The sequence below is a fragment of the Liolophura sinensis genome, chromosome 7 (assembly GCF_032854445.1).
Source record: "Liolophura sinensis isolate JHLJ2023 chromosome 7, CUHK_Ljap_v2, whole genome shotgun sequence".
Lineage (NCBI taxonomy): Eukaryota > Metazoa > Mollusca > Polyplacophora > Chitonida > Chitonidae > Liolophura > Liolophura sinensis.
In genome coordinates, this window is record NC_088301.1 from 51865922 (window position 1) to 51877043 (window position 11122).

An 11122-nucleotide genomic window follows, 5' to 3' on the forward strand; every position below is an offset into this window, starting at 1 on the left:
AAAATCACTGGTTTCAAGATTAGTTCCGTTAATTAACATTTCTTAATCTTCAAAATATAGCACTATAGGTTAAGTAACATTTGCCCGTTGGCTTCAGAAGTAATTAGCAAACAAACCGCATTATATATATCAACATTTAATGAAGTTTAATACTCATGTAGCTGAAGAAAGCAGCAGAAGATATTACCTCAGAGCCCTTTCTGTTTTGGTCGCACATGAATATATGTATATAGAGACAGTACATTCGTCTGCCATCATGTTTATATTGCCCTGGTCCTTGTAATTATTCATGACTATAGCTTATTTACTTACATAGTCAGTGCGATAAATTATCTTACCAAAAGAATGTTATCCTTTCAATGCGAATACGTATAATCAAATGATTATTATTAAAAAGACTCGTTTATTCACCGCTGCTTTATCAATAGAATTGCAATTACCTAAACCTGTTAATTATGATATTATATAAACTTAAGTGGAATATACGCCATTTTCGTCGCCTACAGGTTTAGATTAACGCTGGCATATCTTATATCATCAACGTGCACTGGGAACAGATAGGTTGATTGATTCATTCATTCATTGGTGTCAAGGACAGAGTCAAAAATTTCTGACTTACATAACGGCGACCGTGCTGCTTTATAGATGGAGGAAACCGCCGATCTTTGTCTTGAAATAAAGACGCAGACGAAACATACAGAACTGGATTCGAGCACACGGTCACTTTTGTCACAACTTGCATGCATGGTCGCACGCAGCCATTAATTATCTGAACCAGGGAAACACCCCATAAATACAGAGTAATTCAAAATTCATGATAGTGATCGTTTAAAATCTGGTATTGAAAAGAAAAATAATTGATTTTTATTGATGGTAATAATGAAAGAAATAGGAGAGTGCAATTATTATAACTTTTAAATTCATTGCTTGTGTCATGTTGAGCTTTATATAGGAAGTCTTATGCTTTGCTAAATTTTATGCATGTATACCAAATTTTAGATTCTCATAGGTTGGTTTTCGTGTGCACTATAATATCATCACACAAATATTTTGTCCATTGCCGCTAAAAATACAACAGCGATAAATTAATTAGTACTCGGCTTACAGCAGTGCGGCCCCGTATTTCACCAAGGTGTATAAGCCATTAAAGATCAACCATGCGGATCGACTCGCCCGCCTGTTCGTGATAGGCTTATATATGAAATTCACTTATAATGTTGTTTAGAGATACATGTATATTCCTAAGTACCAGAAGGGCTTAGGAATGTATTGCGAGCGTTCACCTTGCCAAACCCTGCGGATGAGTCCAGTGACTTTTGAACTCGGGCCTCCTGAGGTTCCCGAATTTTTTCTGAAATTCCCACTATAGGTACTCCTAATATATAAGTACTGAATAGCTGCTCCCGCTATATTACACACAATCAACCTGGGGATGGTCGTGGATTTCCCTCGTCTCTGCCCGGTTCCTTCCAACCACAATGCTGGCCGTCTTCGTACAAGTGAAATGTTCTTGATTCCAGCGTAAAACACCAATCAGCAAAATCAATGGATAAATAACTACATGTGGTCCTTTGGTATAGGGAAATTGTACTTACTTGAAGTTTGATTTGGAAGCAATGAACTGGGACGGCGCTGTATCGGGAGAACATTCCTGTCGCCCATGATGAAATTTGAGAACTAAGTTCCTGTCAAACTTCCAAGTCCTTGATTTTAGTCCAGAACGTAACAGAATCCTGCTGCACTACAAGTAATGTTCCTTGGCTTCAATTATAGTCCTTCTCAAAGGCTTTACAATATCCACATACTGTACTGTAATGATCCTAGCGTTTCGTTAGACGATGGAATATATATATAATCCCCAAATTTTACATCTCTTATGGTTTGTTATGTTTTTGTGGATAAAAAACCACCCAGAATCAGTCATGCGTACAGATTTAAGAATATACTATTGGTCGACTGAGATTACACCTATGTTTATTTGCTGTCGCCTACGGCTATCTATTTATGCCCGTCATGACTGCATGACTGTTGTATTGCACGACCAATTGTAGGATCGTTAGTGTATCCTTACGGAGACATCGCCAACGAAACTAAATGAAATGTCTAAAAATGTTGACGAAATAAAAAATATATAATCAGGTATATTGTATATATTTTTCCATACGTAGCATCACGTGTAAGATGCACATGTCAGATATATATATATATATACACACACACACACAATTACCCAAAGGCTTACTTGCCTTTTGATTAGTCACACAGGAAATCCATTTAGAGCCTAATTTCGCAATATAGGTGGCATAATTGTATCTATATCCAGGGTGTTTTTCACACGCATGTTAATTTGTTACTCTTAATTAGGAGAAAACTTACCTTTACAAACAAATTGCTGGTTGTTGTTTAATGTATATTTATATGTGATCCTTGCTTTCGACATAGTGACGTCATCCTCGCGTTAGCGAGACGATTGCATTCGCTTCAGTCGTCTTGTTACCTGCGAGTTTTCTACAAATACTTTGGAATAGGTAAATATGGCCAGAAATGGGCAAGTAGATTTTACTTAAAAACATATCATTTGAACTATAAACCGCGTTAAAATATCAAATGTTAACACATTCTTTTAATATTAATCGGTCTGTCCTTCTATGCGTCTATCTCTGAAACCTTCTTGCCCTTTGCCGTCGCTCGGATTTATTTGTGATTTTATGTCAGAATCTATAGTTTGTCATCTAACTGGGAAGACAACCATTAAACATGCTTCTGGTTTGCTGGATAATGGGCGTAGTTCAGTACGCTTTGACGAATTGGGACACCTGTTTTCTAGTAATTATTTATCCCTTTAACCCTAAAACCTGTTTCTGGCACGCCACGTTTGAATTATTTTCAAGTTTGGGTATAGCATATCTTTACTAATCGAAGTTTATATGATTTCGTGTAGCTATGTGGTCAAGACGTTATATGTAGCTTCAGAATTCGATGTTAGGAAATTCTACTATTAAAAAATCAAGTGTTATCTTTTCGCAGAGACATTAGTTTAGGGTTTCGTTTTAATTGCTTCGGCTGCTGATATACTAAATGCAAGCATTGTGAGTGAAAGGAAACAAATTCTAATGCTTGGCAAGATACTCTATTTTCGGCATACCAATTAAAAATCTACTAGTACACACTTTTCACATCATCGTATGGTACACATTGTTCATGCATCCTGTTATACATACTGTTCGCACAATCGCATAGTTCACACCTCCCACTCCATCCTACTGTACACACTGTTCACACCATCGTATGGTACACATTGTTCATACCATCCTATGGCTCACACCGTACTGTTGTTCACACTGTTAACGCCATCTTATGCTATGCATGCACTGTTCACACCATCCCGCGATACACACTTTTCATACTGTCCTATTGCGCTCATTTTTGCCATCATTCCATGGTACACATTGTTTCATACCATCATAAGATGCACACTGTTCACACCATTCTACAGTGAATATTTTTCACACCATAAAATGGTACACACTTTTCACACCATACTATGGTACACACTGATAGCTAAATTGATACCTTATCCAATACCCTATAAAATCAGACCATTGCCTTCATAGAGTACTGTGTATGAGTATTTCAGATAACGTAAGGTGTTGCTGACATTTAAGCAAGCATAATGCAGTCGTTGTTAGGGAATATATTAATAGGCCCATAGATTTAATTTCAATTATACATTTTAATTTCCAGCAATAAAATAACTATATCTGGAGTGAAAATGTTGGCCCGAGTGAGACAGCCTATATCGAAAGCTCGACTCTTACTCGAACAAGTATTTTTTATGATCTTCAGAGGGACCTAGTTGTTTCAGTGTGCGAAAAAAATATACATTAACGGAATAGTATAAATATGTTTGTAATGTATTTTGTAATTAGAATAGGGTATGAACAGGCTGGCATAATAGAAAAGAGAAAAATAAGATTTGTGTTTTACTAAAAAAAAAACAATTCTAAAGTGAAAGTTTGAGTCTGGGACTGCTTCTTGGCCCCGAAGAATAAAGCCAGCACATAAGAACTATCTGTTCATCAATGTGGCATTCTATGTAGTGGGAACAGCCCATGGTCTAGCGGTAAAAGTTGCTTATTTTTTGATATATCTAGGGACCATTGGGGTGCAGGTTCTAAAACGGCGTTAGATATGGAATTAGTGTATCCTTTGTAGATTCTTCCGCCTTCATTGCTTGTGGGGCCTTGATGACACTAAGGGGTCAACGACATTCGTTGAATTCCACTGATATGGAGTGCATACACGTAATGTATATGTGTGTCATATGTGGAAAGATCGCCAGTAACTTACCAAAGGCAGATGTTTTCTTCCTACGATTTAATCAAGAATTACCGATATACACGTATACCGAAACCGACAAATATTCATCCATATTGCCATTTCATTTATCGATACCAATAAATAAACCTATCGATATCCATACATGAATTAGTGACATCGATAATTGACAGAAATTTAATGATATCACTAATTAATTTAATGATATTGATATGAATGAATTAGTGATATCGATAAATGATTTAACAATGATTTAACGATATCGATAAATGGTGCTTCCTGTTTGGCTTCAATGGAAATAACCGCTGCATCTACATTACTTGAGTAAAACTGAGCATAAGCTAAATGCATTGACAATGGCCAAGGTAACCTGATCAGTCATCGAGGAGCAAGGAAGCAGAATCAGGACAGTCTCGATCAGTTACTTCATGCAGCAGGACATTGCAGGGCTTAAGGACAAACAGCGTTGTATGAGGATACAAGTACTAACATAATACCAATACTTTTTTTTTCAACTTTCGTTTGTCTTCCTCTGTTCCAGTATTGATCAATATCAATAAACAGTGGTATTTAGGGATATCGTTAATTCATACTTAGATATCGAAAAATAAGACTTTTCATCGATATTGATAATTGATTTAGATAAATGAATTATCAATATCGATAACTGAACCACCGATATCGACAATTAAATACTTAAATGTTAGTTTAGCCCATCATGTCTTTCACCCATAAAAATAACCACCATGGTATAAGAGAAAAAAATTTGAGTATGGTGTTATCTGCTACAGAAATTCCATAAATAAACAGTCCGATAAAGTATCTCCTCGTAGATAATACACCTAAATAGTAGGGCACATTTAAGTTATCATACAACATCATAGAATCATAGATCACACATGAACATGTGTGGACAGTGTACCATAGGGTGGTGTCAACAGTGCTTAGGCCTACCACAGGATGGTGGGAACACTGTGTACCATAGGGTGGTGTAAACAGTGTACTATAATATGGTGTGAACAGTGTGTACCACAGGATGATGTGAACACTGTATACCACAGAATGGAGTGAACATGTAATGTATACCATAGGATTGAGCGAACATGCAGTGCTTACCACAGAATGGTGTGATCAGTGTGTACCATAGGATGATGTGAACAGTGTATACCATAGGATTGTGTGAACAGTGTGTACCATGGGATAATTTGAACAGTGCATACCACAGGATGGTGTAAACATTGTGTACTATAGGATAAGTTGAACAGTGTGTACCATACGATAGTGTGAACAGTGTGTACCACAGGATAGTGTGATCATTGTGTACCTCAGGAATGGTGTGAACAATGCATGCCATAGGGTGGTGTGAAGAGTGTGTACCATAGGATGGAGTGAACAGTGTATACCACAGAGTGGTGTGAACAGTGTGTACTACAAAATGGTGTGAACAGTGTGTATCATAGTATAGTGCTATTAGTGTGTACCATAGGATGGTGTGAACAGTACATGCCATAGAATGTTGTGAACAGTGTGTACTATAGGATGGGTGTGAACAGTGTGTAGGCCTACCAATAGATGATGTGAACAGTGTGTACCATAGGATGGTCTAAACAGGGTGTACCATAGGATGGCGTGAACAGCGTGAACCACAGAATGGTGTGAACAGTGTGTACCACAGAATGGTGTGAACAGTGTGTACCACAGAATGGTGTGAACAGCGTATGCCACAGGATTGTGTGAACAGTGTTTACCACAGGATTGTGTGATCAGTGTGTACCATAGGATGGTGTGAACGGTGCATACCACAGGATGATGCAACAGCGTATACCGTTCGATAGTGTGATCAGTGTGTACCATAAGATGGTGTGAACAGTGTGTACCACAGAATGGTGTGAACAGTTTATACCACAGGACTGTGACATCGGTGTATACCACAGAATGGTGTGTACCATAGGATTGTGCGGAACAGTGTGTACCATAGGATGGTGTGAACTGTACCACAGGATGTTGTGAACAGTTTATATCACAGAACGGTGTGATTAGTGTGCACCATATGATGGTCTGAACATGCAGTGTGTAGCATAGGATGGTGTGAAAAGTACGTACCTCAGATGGTGTAAACAATGTGTATCATGGGATTGTGTGAACAGTGTGTACCTCAGAATGACGTTGAACAATGTGTATCATGGGATTGTGGTGAACAATGTGTACCACAGGATGTGTGAACAATGTGTACCATAGGACTGTGTGAACATTGTGTACATACGACGTGTGAACAGTGCGTACCTCAGAATGGTGTGAACAGTGACTACCATGGGGTCATTTGAACAGTGTATACAGTATATATGATGGCTTGAACAGTGTGTACCATGGAATGGTGTGAACAGTATGTACCACAGGATAGTGTGATCAGTGTGTACTTCAGAATGGTGTGAACAATGTGTATCATGGGATCGTATGAACAGTGCGTACAACAGGATGGTTTGAACAGTGCGTGCCATATTATAGCCTGAACAGGGTGTACCGCAGGATGGTGTGATTAGTGTGTATCATAGAATAGAGTGATCAGTGTGTACCATAGGAAAGTGTGATCAGTGTGTACCATAAGATGATGTGAATAGTGTGTATCATAGAATGGTGTGATCATTGTGTATCATAGGATGGTGTGAACAGTGTGTACCATATGATGGTTAGAACAGTGCGTACCATAGTATGCCTGAACAGTGTGCTACATAAAATATGTCCCTCATCAAGGGGCATCTATGCAGACTTCGTATTGATTACATATTTTGGGAAAAAATATGTAGATATATTTTTACCCATTAACTTGAAAAGCGTACGGTAACTGTAAATCGCGCATTCCGTCAACATTCAAAAAGATACGCAAAGAGTACATGTAATACTATTGCCCGGCCAGAACGCGATAGAGCAAATGTATTTATGTAGTATATTATTTTGCTGAGGCTTTCAGTCTGGTACATAACCAGGGCCGTTGATTTTCCTTCATTTGTCCAGGTTTCATCTTCCACAAAACCCGACCCCCCGTCACATATTAGTGAAATATTTTACACCATACAACAGATAAATATGTGTATATCTGTAGTGACAATAAAATGCAGTTGGACCCCTCCTCGTGACATTTTTTTTAGTTCTGTGTTTCTCATTTTGATCAGATGTGATTCAATTCAGATTGCTTTCAAATGATAAAATACGTCTTCAGTGTAAATAAATATTGATAAACTAAAAAACATCACAAGATGCAGTATATCACAAGCACATATCAATGCAAAATAATATTCATTGTCAATTGTATGCAGTCAATATTCATTATCACACATACTGACGTCTCTTTAATACATGTATAGCCGTCTTCAAGAATCATACACACCCAAACACGCCCGCAGCGTGATTATCTCATTTGGACGACCCTATACAACGATCGCAATATCGCATTATGATGGTATCTTTTTGTGGTAGTTAATTTTCACCACATTTATCGGTTTCCAATTTCTGCTGCCTCGTGTCTTTCGAAGAACAAACTAGTTTGCTGCTAGATCAACATCACTTTTGTTTTCAACATCTTCGGTGTCAACGTTAAAATGCCGTGAAGCAGGTGCCATTCTATACTGGCTTCCACATGATAAAATATATCACACATGGTCGTACTTGGACAGGTTTACCAACAATCTGCGGAGTGTCGTGATCTCCCGGGATCTAGCTACGCAATTTCCTCTCACTACAATGCTCTCCGCCGGTTTATTGAAATATTCTTCAGGTATATGGCGTAAGACACCAGTCAAATAAATAAATAAATATAACACATATGTAACGTAAAATAAGTGCTATGCATTTTAAAAAATCCATATCAATAACCTTGCAGAGAATGGGAAATCCCCTTGAACAAATACAGCCTCTTACAGAATTATCCCCCTTGAATGGCCACGATTGAACGTTTATTTACAGTGGTATTAAATGAGGCTACTGTTTCGTAAGAGGATTTCTTTATTCTTATTACAGACCACAGGATAATTCATACTTAATTAATGCTAAGCACGTGGATTATATCGACATATGAAATGTTAAGTACTTAGTGCACAGCAATCTTATCCAGATGGGAAATGGATGCCTACCGGGATTAATATGGCTGCCACAGTTTTTCATACAACCGTTTCTGCACAAGAAACAAAAATCAAAACGAATGTTTAGCAACTGAATTTTAAAAAATGCATAGTAGGACAGTCTTATCAAATAGCACCCTGGTGTACTGTAGTAGTATTAGATTGCTCACCATGCCATATTACAAAGTATGTATTTCGAGCTGCTATGGCAAAATAACCACTAGATTGGTTGCCTTAATGGAGCATTGACACGAACGTTTTGTTTTGTGGAACAAAATGTGAATGTTAAATTGCCTGAAACAGAGGTCATTCTATATCAAGGTACACATTTGTCAAAATAAATATGCTCAAATTAATAGCCGTAAGCGGGCATAACATACCTACAATAAGCATAAAATAAATGTTATACAACTGTTTATGTTTAAACAAAATAACTTTTTGTTATTCTGATATCGTCGCCCAGGTTTCGTTTTCCGGAACGAAATGTTGATATTAATAGGTGTGAAACAGATGATATTTTATCCATGTTTCACATTGAACAATATATAAATGTGCTATTGTAGGCATGACTTGACATATAAACACATTTTGCAGTACCCGCGCTAATGCAAAGTAACTCATCCCTTGAGTTTAACATTCCATATCATACATCTTGCTATCTCGTACATTTCCAATCACCAACATTCACATCTATCCTTATAAGTCTTATGGAATTATTTTATAGCCCTTAATTACTGGTTTCCAGTTTCTATTGAGGCATATCCTTCTGCAGAACAAAATAGTTTGGTGCAGGGCCCACATCACCTTCATTTCCAACAGTTTCACGCGTTTCATTTTCTAAAACAAAGTACTCGGGTGATTTGATGGTAGGTTGTTCACTAGAGTCTGGATTTTGAACTTCCAGAACAAAATAATCAGGAGCTTTATTGCCAGATGGAACATCACCTCCAATGCTTTCGCTTTCCAGAACAAAATATGGTGCCGATATCTCATCAACAGAACCCTTTTCATTGATGTTGGTTGCTCCTTCCAAGACAAAATACTCGGGGCCGGTTTGAGTGTTGAGCTACATCCATCACCTTTGCCTTCAATGGAATCGTTGTGTAACATGTCGTAGGCTTTCTGATCTGTGTTGGACATATCAAGCCTGCTGTATTCGTTGTCTGCAACCTGTGCCTTGGCTCCACTGTCATCACTGATTTCTGCGTATTCTCTGTTAGTTAAGGCCTCATTTACCTAAACCGGGAAAATACAGTGTGTGTTTTGTAAGTGCCTTTCTTATGCGAGTATTAGAGACCATATAACAGACTATGGATTTAATCAGGAATTAACATGATCTAACTCTTCCTAATTCATAAGTGGCAGAAGACAATAGCTATGCAACATTCACATCAGCTAAAAGAGGTTGTGTTCAACACATGACGCATACTTTTTCTTTCAAAGAAAAATGCATTCAAGCTGTGCTTTGTATTCGATTTACTATGTATATGATGTCTCTTCGTGTCTGCCATAGATGTATTCCCTGACATTTTATGCCAAGCCACCTTAATTTGCATTCCAAATAAATGTTCACTTTCAGTTGTGGCTGTCGGCAAAAATTCGTGTTCAATAAGTAATGTTTATGATAAACAAGTGACAAAAAAGTGTATTATTTTGTGGCTAAGCAGGCGCATCCATTTTTTCATTATGACTCTAACACTCGACATCATGCAAGCCTTACTTTATAAATGTGCATTTACGGTTAATGTATCAAGAGATTCTGCTTAGTTTTATTAATGCATTAAAAATTCCCACCATCAAAAATAACGCTAAAATGGTAAGATGATCGCTGAAATGGCATTCGTCTAGCGCCAGAGTACGACGTATGCTCCTTAAGCACAAATTATTTTAAAAAGTGCTCTATTAAGAGAGTTGACAACACCAAATTTGGAAGAACTTTAACCATACATTACATTTTTGTAACATTCTTGCCATCGCTAGCAAAATTATATAACTATTATACACAAATGTACATGCATGGACGGTACGGCAGTCAATTTCAAATATGCAGCCACCATAAAATTTGTCTTCCTCTGATAGTATGGTCCCATTCGAACAAAATATTCGTGGCTAGACTTGGGTGAAGTTTTAAAAATGTGTCACGTTATTAAACGCACACTGATCTGTTTCAAATATACATGTATAACCCCAAGTAATTCATACAAATTGAGATAAAGCAATTACTTCCATGGGTTAATTATATGTATTACATTAGTTTTTAAACTGTGACAGTCTGCTGCTCATGTTGAGTAGGCTATAGAATAGAGAGTTATGGCATAAGATTTTATGCATCAGTCCTCTTGATAAGATATACATGACAGAAAAGAACATGAGTGTCCCTTACAATGTTATAGCCAGCTGCACCCTGATCATTAGAGCTGCTTGTTTCCACGTTCTTCATGTTGTTAGTTTTATCAGACGCCTCCCTGAAAGTAATGAAAAAGTAATGTAAAATTACACCAGAATAAAAATAAAACTATGATTAAGATGACCATCAGATTACGGACGAAAAAGATATATCCTCTCAGAGAAATATATAGGTAGCAAAATATCGTAGGCAACTATTTCCTTATTACACAGGCTATAAGGCTACATGTAGCGTATGTCAGGCTAACTTTCTCCAGTCACTG

General features: G+C 37.4%; 1 long non-coding RNA gene across 1 annotated transcript; it reads right to left on the reverse strand.

Annotated features, from left to right (window-relative positions):
* Nucleotides 1-7602: 7602 nt before the first annotated feature.
* On the reverse strand, nt 7603-11106 carry LOC135471168 (uncharacterized). Its single transcript, XR_010444419.1, has 2 exons — nt 10837-11106; nt 7603-9689 (listed from the first exon to the last, which is right to left on the reverse strand). It is a non-coding gene; the product is annotated as an uncharacterized LOC135471168 (long non-coding RNA).
* Between the last annotated feature and the right edge of the window lie 16 nt (nt 11107-11122).